General features: G+C 46.7%; 1 protein-coding gene across 4 annotated transcripts in view; it reads right to left on the bottom strand.

Moving 5' to 3' along the window:
• Positions 1 to 14,703, bottom strand: part of ARNTL (aryl hydrocarbon receptor nuclear translocator like) — a 132,270-nt gene that overhangs the window by 93,858 nt on the left and 23,709 nt on the right. For all 4 annotated transcript variants that reach the window (XM_045291128.1, XM_045291126.1, XM_004711551.3 and 1 more), the window contains exon 2: positions 96 to 168. The gene's annotated coding sequence lies outside the window, so the exon portion shown is untranslated. The remainder of the gene's footprint in view (positions 1 to 95; positions 169 to 14,703) is intronic.

Consider the following 14,703-nt stretch of genomic DNA (forward strand, 5'->3'; position numbering starts at 1 on the left):
GCTACAGAGATCCTGCCAAAGATAACTACCTTGACCTTCATTCCAAATGCCAAATCGATAGCATAACGTGGTAAGATGACATCAAACAAACTTACCAACGAAGGTCTGGGATTCCACATTTGAAAAGTCAAGCGTGTGCCGGGAAGTGTGTTCTCCACTCAGCACCACCTAGAAGTCAATGAAATAGGAGTCTTTAAAAGAGGACTTTTTTTTTGGAGGGGGGAGGGTGATACTATTCACCACCCCCAGCAAGTTTTACTGTCTTCCTGGGATGCCCACCTCTGCTTCTTAGCCTGTGCAACGTTCAGACCACAGGGCAGTCCTCTGGAAGCCTCTCTGCTGTCCCTCCCGGCAGGCCCTCCCTCAGCTAGCCTGGGAGGTTTTTATGGTGACACAGGGTAGCACAGTTTCTCACTTAGAAACCACAAGTTTTTCACTGGAGAAAGGCATGCATCAATACCACTGCTTTTAACAGGCAATGGTTCACCAAGAAGATTAATGAGATGCATCTTCTAAAGGCACAGTTTGGCATGACACTCCCCTGGGCAGAAACCTTCAGAGGCTCCCAGAATCTAAAAGGACAAGCCTAATTCTGCAGCCAATGTGCCAGGCCTGCACCAACTGGCCCTGTAGCCTGGCTCCTCAGGCTCAGAACGTGTCATTTCCCAAAGGTCCCGACAGTCCAAGCCGGGGGACCAAGAGCCAGGCCTGAAAGCACACTCCCTCCCTTTGGCTGGATGTCACCCTCCCTTTTACTCCACATTACTGAATGCCACCCATCCACTGAAACGTCACTGACTTCAAACACATACCACAAACCACGTTCATGGTGTCACTCACTGCCATCGAGTCATTGCTGACTCACTGTGAGTTCCCATGTAGAAAGCCCAGTCTTTTTCCCAAGGAGCTGCTGGTGGTTTTGAACTGCCAACCATGTGGATTCCAGTCCAATGTGTAACCACTGCACCACCAGGGCTCTGTAAGTTTGTGGTGGGGCTACTGGAAGTACAAGTCAGCCTCAAAAAGTTTGTGGAAAAATGAGATTAAAATATAATGGGATTTCTTCTGTGAACTTTTTGAAGGGAACTTGTACACTTGGAATAACTGCTGAATAAATGAATGAATGAATGAATGAATGAATGAATAACTATGGCCTCAATCTGTTCCACAAAAGCTTAAAGTACAGTTCCCTAAGTCTGGGCTCACCCATCTTTGCATCTTTCTCAGATTAATTTCAACAGTCTTAAATGACCCTTTTTGTACAATTATCCTCTCTTTCAGGGAACCGTTATATTTGAAAGGTTCTGTTTGAGTACCCTTTCTTGCATGCTGTTAGACCTAATGGCCTCAGCTTATGCTTTTGACGCCAGTTAATCATTCCTTCGTGCTTGACACTCTCTTCCCTGGGCTTCCAGGCTAGCGGAGCTCTCTCTCCACTGTCCAGCCACCTCCTGGCAGCTCTGTCTCTTGGCTGCTTGCTCCGTATCTCCCTCCGCTTGCTGTGGCACAGTGTCCCACTCGGTCCTTGCTCTCGTCTGTTCCCATAGCCCTCTTTTGACTCACTTGGTGATTTCAACTAATCTAAGTCTTCAAATATCAGTTATATGTTAACAATGTTCAAATGCCTCTCTCTGACTGGACCTTACCTCGTTTACTTAGCTGTCCACGTCAAGGAGAAACATCAAGGAGACAGAAGCTCTATGCTACACTTGTTCAGCATCTCACATTTAATGTGTGCAATACACACCCAGGGCCTTCCTCCCAATTCTGGCCCTCCCAAAGTCTTATCCAGGCACCCTCAAACTAGGGCCTGCGGGCCACATGCAGTCCCCCGAGGACATTTATCTGGCCCGCCGGGTGTTTTTGCCCCGTTTTGTTTTTTACTTCAAAATAAGATTTGTGCAGTGTGCACAGGAATTTGTTCACACTTTTTTTGAAACTATAGTCCGGCCCTCCAACGGGTCTGAGGGACAGTGAACTGGCCCCCTGTTTAAACAGTTTGAGGACCCCTGTCCATCTCAGCTTACAACAGCTTTATTCTTTTAGTGGCTCAGGCAAAACCTTTGTAGTCCTTCCCGTCTCCTCTAATTTTCTCTCCATATCCAATCCTCCCTCAAACTTATTTTTCCTACAAAATCTACTCCTGAATCTGCATATTTCTCACCACCTCCACCATTACTGTCCTCAATTACGGCCCGGCCTCCTTGCTGGTGTCGCTGACTCTACTCCGGACAGCTTCTGCCTGGTCTATTCTTAACATAGCCACGAGAGGGGAGAGACTCAGCAAACCCCACAAGAACAACAGATAATTCCCCAGCCTCAACAACAGATAGATCTTACCAACAACAAAATAGATAGGGGAAATGACCAGAACCTCAGACCCGAGGAACTATAGCAAAAGCTCCAATATCTTTGCCATTGGCATCCTAGAAGAGAAAGAGCATGCATTGAAAAAGTGCTGGATAAAATACTAGAAAACGTCCTGAATTTGGCAAGACGCATAAGCTAACAGACTCAAGAAGCAGAGCAGGCCTCAAACAGGATAAGCCCAAGAGTCCCTGGCAAGGCACATCCTGATTCCACTTCTGAAAAGTAAAGGCAAAAAGACAACACCTGCCCTAGAGGAAGACCCCAGTAAGCACTGGGCTGCTAACCTTAAGAGTAGCTGGTCAAAGCCACCAGCCACTCGTCAGCAGAAAGATGAGGCTGCCTGCTCTCATAAAGATACACAGTCTCAGAAACCTTACAGAGGATTCTCCATGTTTCACAATCTACTCAATGGCAGTGGGTCTGGGCTGGGGTTTACCTAGACCAAAATTTGCCCAAATGAATCTATAGGTAATCTCATAACAAATGGAGGGAAAGAAAGTAAAGTTGTCAAGGATTTCGTTTCTTGCTTGGATCCACAATCAATGTTCACAGAAGCATCAGTCCAGTGATGAAAACAGCGTGTTACATTGGGTAAATCTGCTATACAGCACCTCTTTAAAGTGTTGAAAAGCAAGGAGCTTACTTTGGGGACTAAGGTGCATCTGACCTAAGCCCCAGGGTATTTTCAGTTGCCTCAGATGCACATGAAAGTTGGACACTGAATAAGCAAGACTGGAGAAAAATGGATGCATTTGCATTGTGCTGGCAAAGAATACTGCAAGTACCATGGATTGCCAACAGAACAATCATATCTGTTTTGGAAGACGTACAGCCAGAATGCTCCTCAGAGGCAAGGATGGAAAGACTTTGTCTCGTGTATCTGGAACATGTCAGGAGGGACCAGTCCCTGGAGAAGGACAGCGTGCTGGGTAAAATAGAGGGGCAGAGAGAAAGAGGAAGACCCTCAACAAGATGAACTGACACCGTGGCTGCAACAATGGGCTCAAGCACAAGAACCACTGCGAGGGAGGCGCAGGGCCAGGTGGTGTCTCGCGCTGTTGTACGCAGGGTCACTGTGAGTCGGAACTGACTCACCAGCACCTACCAGCAAAAAACAACAGAGGGAAAACAATATGAACGACAGCAGATGACTCATTGGGAATCATGGATGCTACAAGAAAGCAGACCGATACGCTCGTAAATAATCCGTGAGTCAAACAGGCATTCTCAAGGGTGAGTTTAAAAACATATCGAATGGAATAAAATGAAAAGACAATGGATTTGTTGGACATAGCTCAAAGGCTACTGAGCTGGAAATGTATAGTGCTAATTGTACACATTACACAGGAAGGGAGAGTTACTAATTGATCAGCTAAGCCTCTTCCTGTAAAAACTAGAAGAGCAAAATAAACCCTAACCAAGCAGAAAGATTTAATAAAGTACAGAAATTAATGAAGTCGAAAACAGAAAAATAACGGAAAGAAATCAATGAAACCAAGAGCGGGTTCTTTGAAAAGATCAAGATATTTGATGGACCTCTAGCAAGACTGACCAACAGAAAAGCAGCTCTGGATTAGCAACATCAGAAATAAAATGCCTGGTATCATTGCAGATGCTAAAGACATCAGAAGGCAGTGGCACAGTGGTGGTGGTGGAGGATAAAAGGGAGACGATGTCAAGAAGTCCAGGAAGAAAAAGTATGTTTGGAAACGGATTGTGGAAGCAATGGTACAATTCTGCTTGACACGATGGAATTACAGAATGATGAGATATATGTATTAAGACCCAATTAATAATAACAAAAATTGTAAAGGGCATGGAGGAATTCCAGGAACAGCTCTAAACACTTAAATTGGACAATTTAGATGAAATGGACCAATTTCTCAAAACCCAAACCACGACAACTCACTTTACATGAAATGAATCATTTGAAAATGATTTGAGGAAATCAAATTCACGATTTCAAAATTCTCAACAAGAAGTCGCCGGGCCCAGATGTTTTCACTGGAGAATTGTACCAACTGCAGAAAGAAGAATCCGCAGCAAGAGGTTCATCTCACAATTCACGTAGTGTTACTCTGACATCAAAATCCAAAAAATAAAGACTGCGCATGACAAGAAAACTTTGACAGATCAATCTCTCTCATGAATTTATCAACAAAAATCTTTAACAAAATATAAGCAATTAGAATTCAGCAATTCCCCAAAATAATTATACACCATGACCAAGTAGGGTCTATCCCAGAGATGCAATTTGCAAATGGGCTCAATATTTTACATTTTATCAGTGTAATCCATCATATCAACAGGCTGAAGAAAAAAACCCCAGAATCCTATAAGGTTGATGTAGGAAATCATATTTACAAAAGTGAGCCTATTCATGATTCTAAAACAAAGAAGCTCTTAGAAATACAGGGCCAAAGGAAACATTTTCAACTTGGTGGAAGCTCTACAGAACCTTCCAGCTAGCATTACACTTAATGGTAGAAGACTGGATGCCTTTTCCCCGAGAGTGGAAACAAGCCTGTGAGGTCGGCTCTCGTTACTCTTCGTCCACACAGCACTGGGAGTTCCAGCTAGCACAGGAAGGCAACAGAAGGAAATGAAAAGCATATAGATTAGGAAGAAAGAATGAAAGCAATCCCTATTTGCTGACAGCATGACTGACTACCTAGAAAATCCTAAGGAATCTATTCTTAAAAAGAATTTAAAAACCCTAAAATTAAGAAGTTCTTTAGCAAGGAGGCTAAACACAAAGTAAATATACAAAACTCAACCACATTTCTATACACCAACAAAGAATGCATGGATACCAAAATTAAAACCACACTACCTGTCACACACACAAAAAGAAGTGCTCCTTAGATGTAAATCTCATGTTTCCCACCCAATCAGCCTATGGTCCAGCTACATGTGTCTAACTCTGCCGGGAGGGCAGCGGCAGGATATTTAAATTGCTCTCCAATGAAACCAGAACACCAAGTCCAACACCGGGCAGGCATTATTTGTTGCCACAGCTCATGCCCTGCCCTCTCTAAGACAGACTTGCTTTTTTCTATACTCTTAATAGGGTGAAGGCCTATTTTAAAAATCCAGTTTCTGCCATGTCAGTTCAGGACTGCCAAGGAAGTACCAGGGAAACTGTTTCAGCTCCCACTCCAAAAACATTAGGCTTACTCTACACTCAGGGCCTTCCAGTGCTGCAGACAGCAGAGCTTGGAAAGGCCTCTGGAGGCATCTCCCAGACAGTTTGTGGGCACACTGGGCCCCACCTATATCAGTCTAGAGGGGGTCGGGCAGTTTGGCCCAATGACCTTGAATAAGGTGATCCCATTGCCAATGTTGTCTCATCTGCGTCCCAGGTGGGAAAGAGCTAACACAGCACCAGGCCTGCCTTCCCAGGTACCTGTGGGAGAACTTGAATTTCCAGCTTCCATTGTAGGAGCTGAACACTAAAATGGTTGTACCATCCAGGGACTCCACCTACCTTATAGCCAAAAGGACAGTCCCAAGCCCACTGCCATCAAGTTGACTGTGATTCATAGTTAACCCTATGTTAGGTTACTTTATGGGAGTAGATAGCCTTGTCTTTCTCCCAAGGAGTGGCTGGTGGGTTTGAACCACCTGTGGTTGGTATCCCAATGGTAACCTGGCAGTGCCACCAGGACTTCCTATCTACCTTATAAGGGCTGGTAATACTAATAATGAAGATCATAAACACACATCCCGCAGCACTGTGCCAGCTCAGGCTCCACATGAATTGCTAATGTACAGCTATTAATTTAAGGCCAAGACAAGGCTGGGTATCACTGCTGGAGCCATTTCTAATAGGAAAGAGCTAAGGTGCTAAATAACAGCATAATTCCTCTAAAGCAAGTACTAGTCTCATCCCTGCTGACACTAGTTCCAGGAGACCCAAAATGTTTCAAAGGGCCGCCAGTCAGAGTGGGGGCTTATGGAGGTCAAGTTATCGATGGGAGTTTTAGCTCAGGTATACCTCACCGTGGGTCCAATGGGCCCCTGAGCCCATTCTGTCATTATTTCCCCAGTTCCGAATGCATCATAGGAACAGACATACTTAGTAACTGGCAGAACCCCCATACTGGATCCCTGAAATGTGGAATAAGGGCTATCATGGTAGAAAAGGCCAAGTGGACACCACTAGAACTATCAGTGCCAAGGAAAATAGTAAACCAAAAGCAGTACCACATTCCTGGAGGGATTGCAGAGATCAATGCCATCAACAGAGACTTGAAAGATGCAGGGGTGGTGATTCCTACTACATCCCCATTTAACTCACCTATTTGGCCTGTAAAGAAGACAGATGGATACTGGAGAATGACAGTGGATTATCATAAACTTAACCAGGTGGTGACTCCAATTGCAGCTGGCATTCCAGATGTGATTTCATTGCTTGAGCAAATTAATACTTCTGGTACTTGGTATGCAGCTATTGATCTGGCCAATGCCTCCTCCTCAATACGAGTCTGGAAGGATCACCAGGAGCAGTTTGCCTTCAGCTGGCAGGGGCAACAATACACTTTCACAACTCTCCCCGAGGTACATCCACTCTTCCGCCCTGTGCCATAATTCAGTCTGAAGGGACCTTGATCGCCTGTCTCTTTCTCAAAATGTCACACTAGTCCAGTGGTTCTCAACCTTCCTCGTACCGTGACCCTTTAGTACTGTCACTCATGTTGTGGTGACCCTCAACCATAAAATTATTTTCATTGCAACTTCATAACTGTCATTTTGTTACTGTTATGAATTGGGTGACCCGTGTGAAAGGGTCGTTCAACCCCCAAAGGGGTTGTGACCCACAAGTTGAGAACTACTGCACTAGTCCATTATATTGATGACATTATACTGATTGGACCCACTAAGGAGGACCTATCAAAGACTCTAGATACATTGGTACAACATCTGCATGCAAGAGGTTGGGAAATCAACCCAACGAAGATTCGGGCACCTTCCACCTCAGTACATTTCTAGGACTCCAGTGGTGTGGGGCATATCAAGACATGCCTACTAAAGTGAAGAATAAGCTATTGCATCCATCCCCCATACCACCCTCCCAACAACCAAACAGGAGGCACAAGGCCTAATGGGCCTCTTCGGATTTTGGAGGCAACATATCCCTCATTTGGGAGTTCTATTTTGACCTATTTATCAAGTGACACAAAAGGCCTCCAATTCTGAGTGGGGCCCAGAACAAGAAAAGGCTCTGCAACAAGTTCAGGCTGCCGTGTAAGCTGCTTTACCACGGGGACCATAAGATCCAGCTGATCCAATGGTGCTAGAGGTATCAGTTACAGATAGACATGCAGTGTGGAGTCTTGGGCAGGCCCCTATTGGCGAATCACAGCCTACGCTGTGAGTCCTTGGGATTTTGGAGTAAAGTCCTGCGAGGTAGTTTATTGTGCCAACCTGGCCGATAAGCACATGGGAGGTTAATTGAAGTTGCGGAGGGATAAATGGCTCGGTGAGCCTTGCCTTTCAAGTTCTCGGGTCTCTTGCTTTGTGATGGTCGGACCAGGGTGCAGCTGCCTTAGCCAGTTTCCTGCTTCAGCTGGCAAGGCCCACTTCCTGCAAGACATCCCCAAGGAGAAGCCACATGGACCTATCCCAATGCAGCTCTGGGTGCTGGAGCAGCCGTGTGGAGACCCCTGCCAGTGTTGAGATGCTTACACTTTTACTGATTCGGCTTTCTGTCTGCAGTCGGCATCATAGTGTGTTTTGTGAAATGGAGGAGGATTTTGTGGATTGGTGTCAGACATATGGGTTTATGTTGGACTTGTGGGCTTGGGCAACACTGGGTTGGGATGTTTTCTTGATGTGCACTCCCCCTTTATATGAAACTCTCTCTTATACATAAGAGTTTCTGTGGATTTGTTTTTCTAATGTATCTAGACTAACACATCCTGCCATCCTCTGCAGACAGCTACTTCCCTTTTGAAAAACCAGCTGTTGACCTGTTACTGGGCCTTAGTGGAGACTGAATGCCTCACCATGGGCCACCAAGTCCCCATGAGGCCTGAGCTGCCCATCATGAACTGGGTATTATCTGACCCACAGTCATAAAGTTGGACATGCATAGGAACACACCATTGTTAAATGGAAGTGGTATATACGAGATTGGGCTAGAGCAGGACCTGAAGGTACAAGTAAGCTGCATGAAGAAGTGACCCAAATGCCCACAGTCTCCACTCCTGTCACAGTACTTTCCTTCTCCCAGTCTGCACTGATGGCTTCCTGGGGAGTTCCTTACCATACTCTAACTGAAGACCAAAAAAGTCATGCTTGGTTTATGGATGGCTCTGCATGATATGCAGGTGCCACTTTTAAGTGGACAGCAGCAGCACTACAGCCCCTTTCTGGGATCTCCCTAAAGGACAATGGGGAAGGGAAATCCTCCCAATGGGCAGAACTTCAAGCAGTGACCTGGCCATTCAGTTTGCCTGAAAGGAGAAATGGCCAGACGTGAGACTGAATAATGACTCATGGGCTTTGGCTAATGGCTTGGCTGGATGGTCAGGGAATTGGAAGGAACATGATTGGAAAATTGGTGACAAGGAAGTGTGGGGAAGAGGTACGTGGATAGACCTCTCTGAATGGGCTAAGGGAGTAAAGATAATCATGTCTCATGTGAATGCTCACCAAAGGGTTACCTCTGAAGAGGAGGACTTTAACAATCAAGTGGATAAGATGACACGCACTGTGGAGACTAGTCCTCCTCTTTCCTCTGCCACTCCTGTCATTGCCCAATGGGCACTTGAACAAAGTGGACATGGTGGCAGGGATGAAGGTTATGCATGGGCACAGCAACATGGTCTTCCACTCCCCAAGGCTGACTTGGCCACTACCACTACTGAGTGCCCCATCTGCTAGCAGCAGAAGCCAACATTGAATCCAAGATATGGGACCATTCTTTGAGGAGATCAACTGGCAACCTGGTGGCAGGCTGATTACATAAGACCACTTCTGTCACGGAGTGGGGCAGCATTTTGTTCTTACTGGAATAGACACCTACTCTGGATATGGATTTGCCTTCCCTGCATGCAATGCTTCTGCCAAAACTACCATTTGTGAACTGACAGAATGTCTTATCCACCGGCATGGCATCTCACATAGCATTGCTTCAGATCAAGGAACTCACTTCACAGCAAATGCAGTGCGGCGATGGGCCCATGCCCATGGAATCCACTGGTTGTATCATGTTCCTCATCATCCTGAAGCAGCTGGCTTGATAGAACGATGGAATGGGCTCCTGAAGACACAATTACAGTACCAGCTAGGTGGCAACAACTTGTGGGGCTGGGGAAATGTTCTTCAGGAAGCTGTATATGCTCTAAACCAGCGGCCAATATATGGTGCTGTGTCTCCAACAGCCAGAATTCAGGGGTCCAGGAACCAAGGGGTAGAAGCTGGAGTGACGCCTCTCACTAATACTCCTAGTGATCTAGTTGCATCATTTTTGCTCCCTGTCCCAGCAACCCAATGTGCTTCAGGCCTGGAGGTCCTGGTCCCGAAGGAAGGAACTCTCCCACCTGGAAACACAGCATGGATTCCACTGAACTGGCAGTGAGAATGCCCCCTGGCCACTTTGGGCTTCTCATACCTTTGGATCAACAGGTCAGGAAGGGTGTCACTGTACTGAGTGGTGTGATTGTTCCTGATTACCAAGAAGAAATTGGACTGGTGCTACATAATGGAGGTAAAGAAGAATATGTCTGGAATCCAGGAGATCCCATAGGCGGACTCTTAGTGCTACCATGCCCTGTGATTAAAGTAAATGGTAAGTTACAGCAACCCAATCCTGACAGGACATATAATGACCCAGATCCCTCAGGAATGAAGGTCTGGGTACCCCACTAGGCAAAGAACCATGGCCAGCTGAGGTGTTGGCCGAGGGCAAAGGTAAATACAGAATGGGTAGTAGAATAAGGTAGTTCTACTTATTAGTTACAACCATGTGATCAATTGCAAAAGCGAGGTTTAGCTTCTTTACATGTGCATATTGAATATCTTTCCTTTGTTCATATATAATGTACCAGATACAATTAGATTCATTGTGTTTTCATTTATATATATGACAGATGTATGACGTTAGGTGTGTGATTTCATTAACGTCTGGAAATTATTTATGGCTAAAAATTGTGTCCAAGTGCCTAGTTGGCAAGGGGTGGAATGTGGTAGGTAGGTTTATTGTGCCAACCTGGCCAATTGGACTATGTGGGATTAATGAGGTCACAGTTTGATTGGAGGGCAAAGAGATAAATGGCTTGGCAACGCCCGCCCCTCACTCTCTTGTTCTCTAGTGATCAGACCAATGTAGGGCTGCTTTAGCTAGTTCTCTGCTTCAACTTATGAGCTACACTACCTGTGAGAAAGCCAACCCATGGATCGTGTAGTTAGACCTTGAGATTCCTTCGAGATCTGCTTTGCCACACAGCTGGTGTGTACATCATTTGAGCTTGAGGCTGGTGGATTCTGTTGTCTTGCATTGCTTGAGTTCAATATCCCATCCAGGCTTGCTTCGCTAAGCATCTGAACTGCTGACTGCTGGTGACAGTCAGCCCTGTTGTTTGCTGTCTATGGGCAGACTGCCTACACTGCCCGAGAGAAGACTCAGCTGTCTATTTCCTTGACTTTGGACCTGGCAGCCCTTGTGAGTTGAAGGACTTCCAGTATATTAACTGGAACTGAGCCCTCTGTACTGCTGTGCGGACTAATTAGCTGTTATAATCCTTTGTACTATATAAATCTATACTCTTATCTACATATAAAATCCTAAGTGTCCTGGTTTCGTTTCTCTAGAGAACCCTGCCTAGCACAACAAATAACACAGCTTCAAGAAGGTGAGCCCCAATGGCGACGCACCTCTGAGATAACACTCTAATGTAAATGAGCATAAGCAGGGTTTAACAGAATGGCCGTCACCAGGTTTCCGGGATAACACATGTCTTGATACAGTAAACCGGTGCTTACTTTGCTTACTGACCATCTCTGACTGACAGGAATGTTAGATTTGAAAAAGAGGCAGGTGCTGTGGGGTTGAGAGAGATACGCCAGCCATTCCCAGAAGCAGAATTCTTTGGGGTGGTGGGAAAAGAAAACGTGTTCAAGACAGACTAGCAAATGGGCACAGGTAAGCCCAGGTCTGCCCCGTTTAGTGGGCGCTCCGACTGTGTCCTCAGTCAAGTGCCAACAATCAGAGGAAGATGGCAGCGGTGGCAGGGCCCGAGAAGCGTGTGCTTTCCAGTGCGCCACCCTGACGATGAGAACTCACTTTGTGCCTTTTAAGAAAGCAATTTTCACAGCAAAGCGCAAGGAAAGAGAGAGAGAGGCCTCTGGCATTGTGGGGACAAGGTAATAGGGCTATAAAAATGGAACTCCACTAAACTGCACACAGAGCCCACATGGGCCAAATTTTCCAGGGAAAGTAGAGACTGCCACCACAGCATTCGGATGAGGAAGCCACACTTGGGCCTCAGCATAGCGAACAGCTCTCACACCATTAGGCTGCAGAAACACCCTGGGTCTGCCAAATCAGCAGTGCCGGCTTCCCCCGGCCCTCTCCATCAGCCTCGCCCCCTTTCTCGGAGGAGAGGGCACAGGCAAGGATGCTCAGTGCCTGCACCTGCTTTGCCAACTTCCAAACACAGAACCTCCCTCAGCAATCAGCACCCTGCAGCCAGGAGAGGCACAGGCAGCAGGGCCCCAGCTCTGCAGTGCTGCCACCTCCTCTCCTGAGGCCGCTGGGCTTCCTCCTTGGCCAGCCCTGCCCTCTGCTCCTGGAATAGAATCTCTGCAGCCCTGGGCCTTGCTGCCCACCACTCCTTGAAACTCTCCCTCTTCCTCTGCCCGCTCTTGGCTCTCCCCACTCTCTCCACGCCCACTTCCCTTCCCCAACCACTCCTGTATCCTGGGGTCCCTCTTCCAACTCTGCACTGGGGTTACCACCGCACTGTGTCTGATCCCCCCAATCCCCACTTGAGTGTCTGCTCTTCCCGACATCAGAGAGCGGACAGCACCACACTCAGACGCAGCACGGGGCTGGAGGCATGTCAACGGGCCCAAACCTTGGCTCTACGGCGATATGATTGTAGGCAAGCAAGTGAATTAACTGCTTTATGTCTCAGCTCCCTCAGCTGTACAAAGAACATCATAACCATGCTTCCTTACGCCTCATTTGGGTTGTTGTGGGGATTGAATGAGTTGATGCAGGTAAAGCTCTAGACTTAGAACCGTGCCTGGCTGCTGACACTCGTACCCTAAACACGGTAGCCACAACCATGATTACATGCGTGCACACTCCGGCCATGCCCACATCTACCCCACAGCCTCCCATCCTTCCATCTCTGTCACCTCTGTCCCCAGGCCTTGCCCCGGTGCTGGAAATGTCCAGCCTCCATTTCAGCCTGTCCTTTAGGCTGTTGTCAAAAGCAACCACCCCCCATAATATTCTCTTGACCCCCATAACCCCCAAAGACATGGGATTGCTCTCCTAACACTGGAGGCTGACTTCTCCCAGGGCACTTATTTTGTTAAGTGTTATCTTTTTCAAAATAAATGTTAACAGCTTTGCTTTTTTGTAATAGTTTTATGGGGATATAATTAACGTACACAAATCAATAGTCCAATCGTATCAAGAAGGGCTGTGCATTCATCACCACAATCAACTCTGAAATATTGTCTTCTGCCCATTGCTGTTGATTACCTCTCCGCCCCTGCCCCCACCTCTCTTCTTAATCTCCTCTGATTAATCATCCATTTTGGCCTTGCTTTCACCTTCCATTCCCAGGCCACAGCCTCCCCAAAACATGGCAGCATTTGGAACTTTTCTCCACAAACGTTATTTCCTGAAGCTTTCACAGTGCTTAGGAAACAGTCACTGTATTAAAATCAAACCACCGAAGCCTGGGTCTTGGGTCCCTGGGTGGGACAAAAGGCTAATGTGTTTGTACTGCTAACCAAAGGGCTGGCAGTTGAATCCACCCAGAGGCCCCTCCGAAGAAAGACCAGGTGGAGTTTCCTTCTGAAAGCACAGCCAGGGAAACCCTGGTTCTCCTCTGACCCTCAAGGGAGGCCACCAGGAGTCTGAAAGGTCTCAGCAACAATGGAGAGCCTGGGGCCGCATCAGAAACCATCAGGGACAGACCAGCAGGTCAGGATCAAAGGGCACTAGGACCCAGTTGGTTGATGTGGTAATTGCCTAATGGCCAGCAACAAAGACAACAACCAATCTTCAAGTTCGAAACTTGTTTTCACTGCTGCCAGCACTCCTGACAGACTCACTTCTGGCTCAAGGAGGCAGGTTTATCTCAGAAATAATCCCAATTTATGTTCGTGTTCTAGTGCATTCTCAAGAAGGAATCACTTCTTTTCTTATCATTTTAATCCAGTTGCCAAAGATGTGAGCCGTTAAACTGATTACGCCTCTCGGCAACCCTGAAACAGGGCTGCCCCGCTGGGTTCCGGAGACTGCTGTCCTCGTGGGGGTGGATCACCAGGTCTTTCCTCCCTGGGAGCATCGGGGCTTCAAACCGCCAACCTTCAGGATAGCAGCCGAGTGTTTTACCACTCAGCCACCAGGGCTCCTTTGTCAAAGGAGTGGGGACATTGAAATCCTCCATGTGAGCAGACAGGCTGCTCTGTAAGGGAATGTACTGGCTCATCTAGGCACTGAGGAACGAACAAGTTACGTATTACCTGTAAGTACGCAGCTTTCCACTTACAACTAATTTTGCAATACCTTTGTTCTGCCTTTTCATTCAGTGAAAATACAATAAAGTTGTTTTCTAGTATTTTTTTTTCTAGTATTTAAAGTAAAATTTTAATATATCTCCACAGCATTCTTCTTGAGGGGGAAAAAAAGGAAATTCAAATTCTTCATTTAATCTTGGACCATTTCCATTAGCTAGATGAATGGCAACCTAATGAAATGACTCTGTAATGCACAACAATGGTTCAAAGTCGCATTAGCTGAAAGAGCAAAATGAGAAGCAATCTTCATGCCCCATAACAAGCCCGTGGCTTACTGAAGATGTTCCCTTGATAGAATATTATGTAGCCATCTTAAATGACTCTAATGCAGACCAGCAGGTCACTTGGAAAAGGAGGAAGACGGGCTGTAAGAGTCAAAGGGCTGACAATGGTCACAGGCACAGTGTCTGTGCCTCTGGGGTTGCTGAGCGGGAGGTGGTGGGGAGACTAGGCCCAAGGTTGGAGAACATGTGAAAAAAGTCAGGGGAACTCGAAGAAGAGTTCTGAGCAATTGGGGGTGACAGGAATGGCAGTAACCATAGGAAAGTGGCAACCTCCCCCCCCCCC

This window comes from Echinops telfairi, unplaced genomic scaffold (assembly GCF_000313985.2).
Source record: "Echinops telfairi isolate 266 unplaced genomic scaffold, ASM31398v2 ScPeMD7_60;HRSCAF=208, whole genome shotgun sequence".
Taxonomy (NCBI): domain Eukaryota; kingdom Metazoa; phylum Chordata; class Mammalia; order Afrosoricida; family Tenrecidae; genus Echinops; species Echinops telfairi.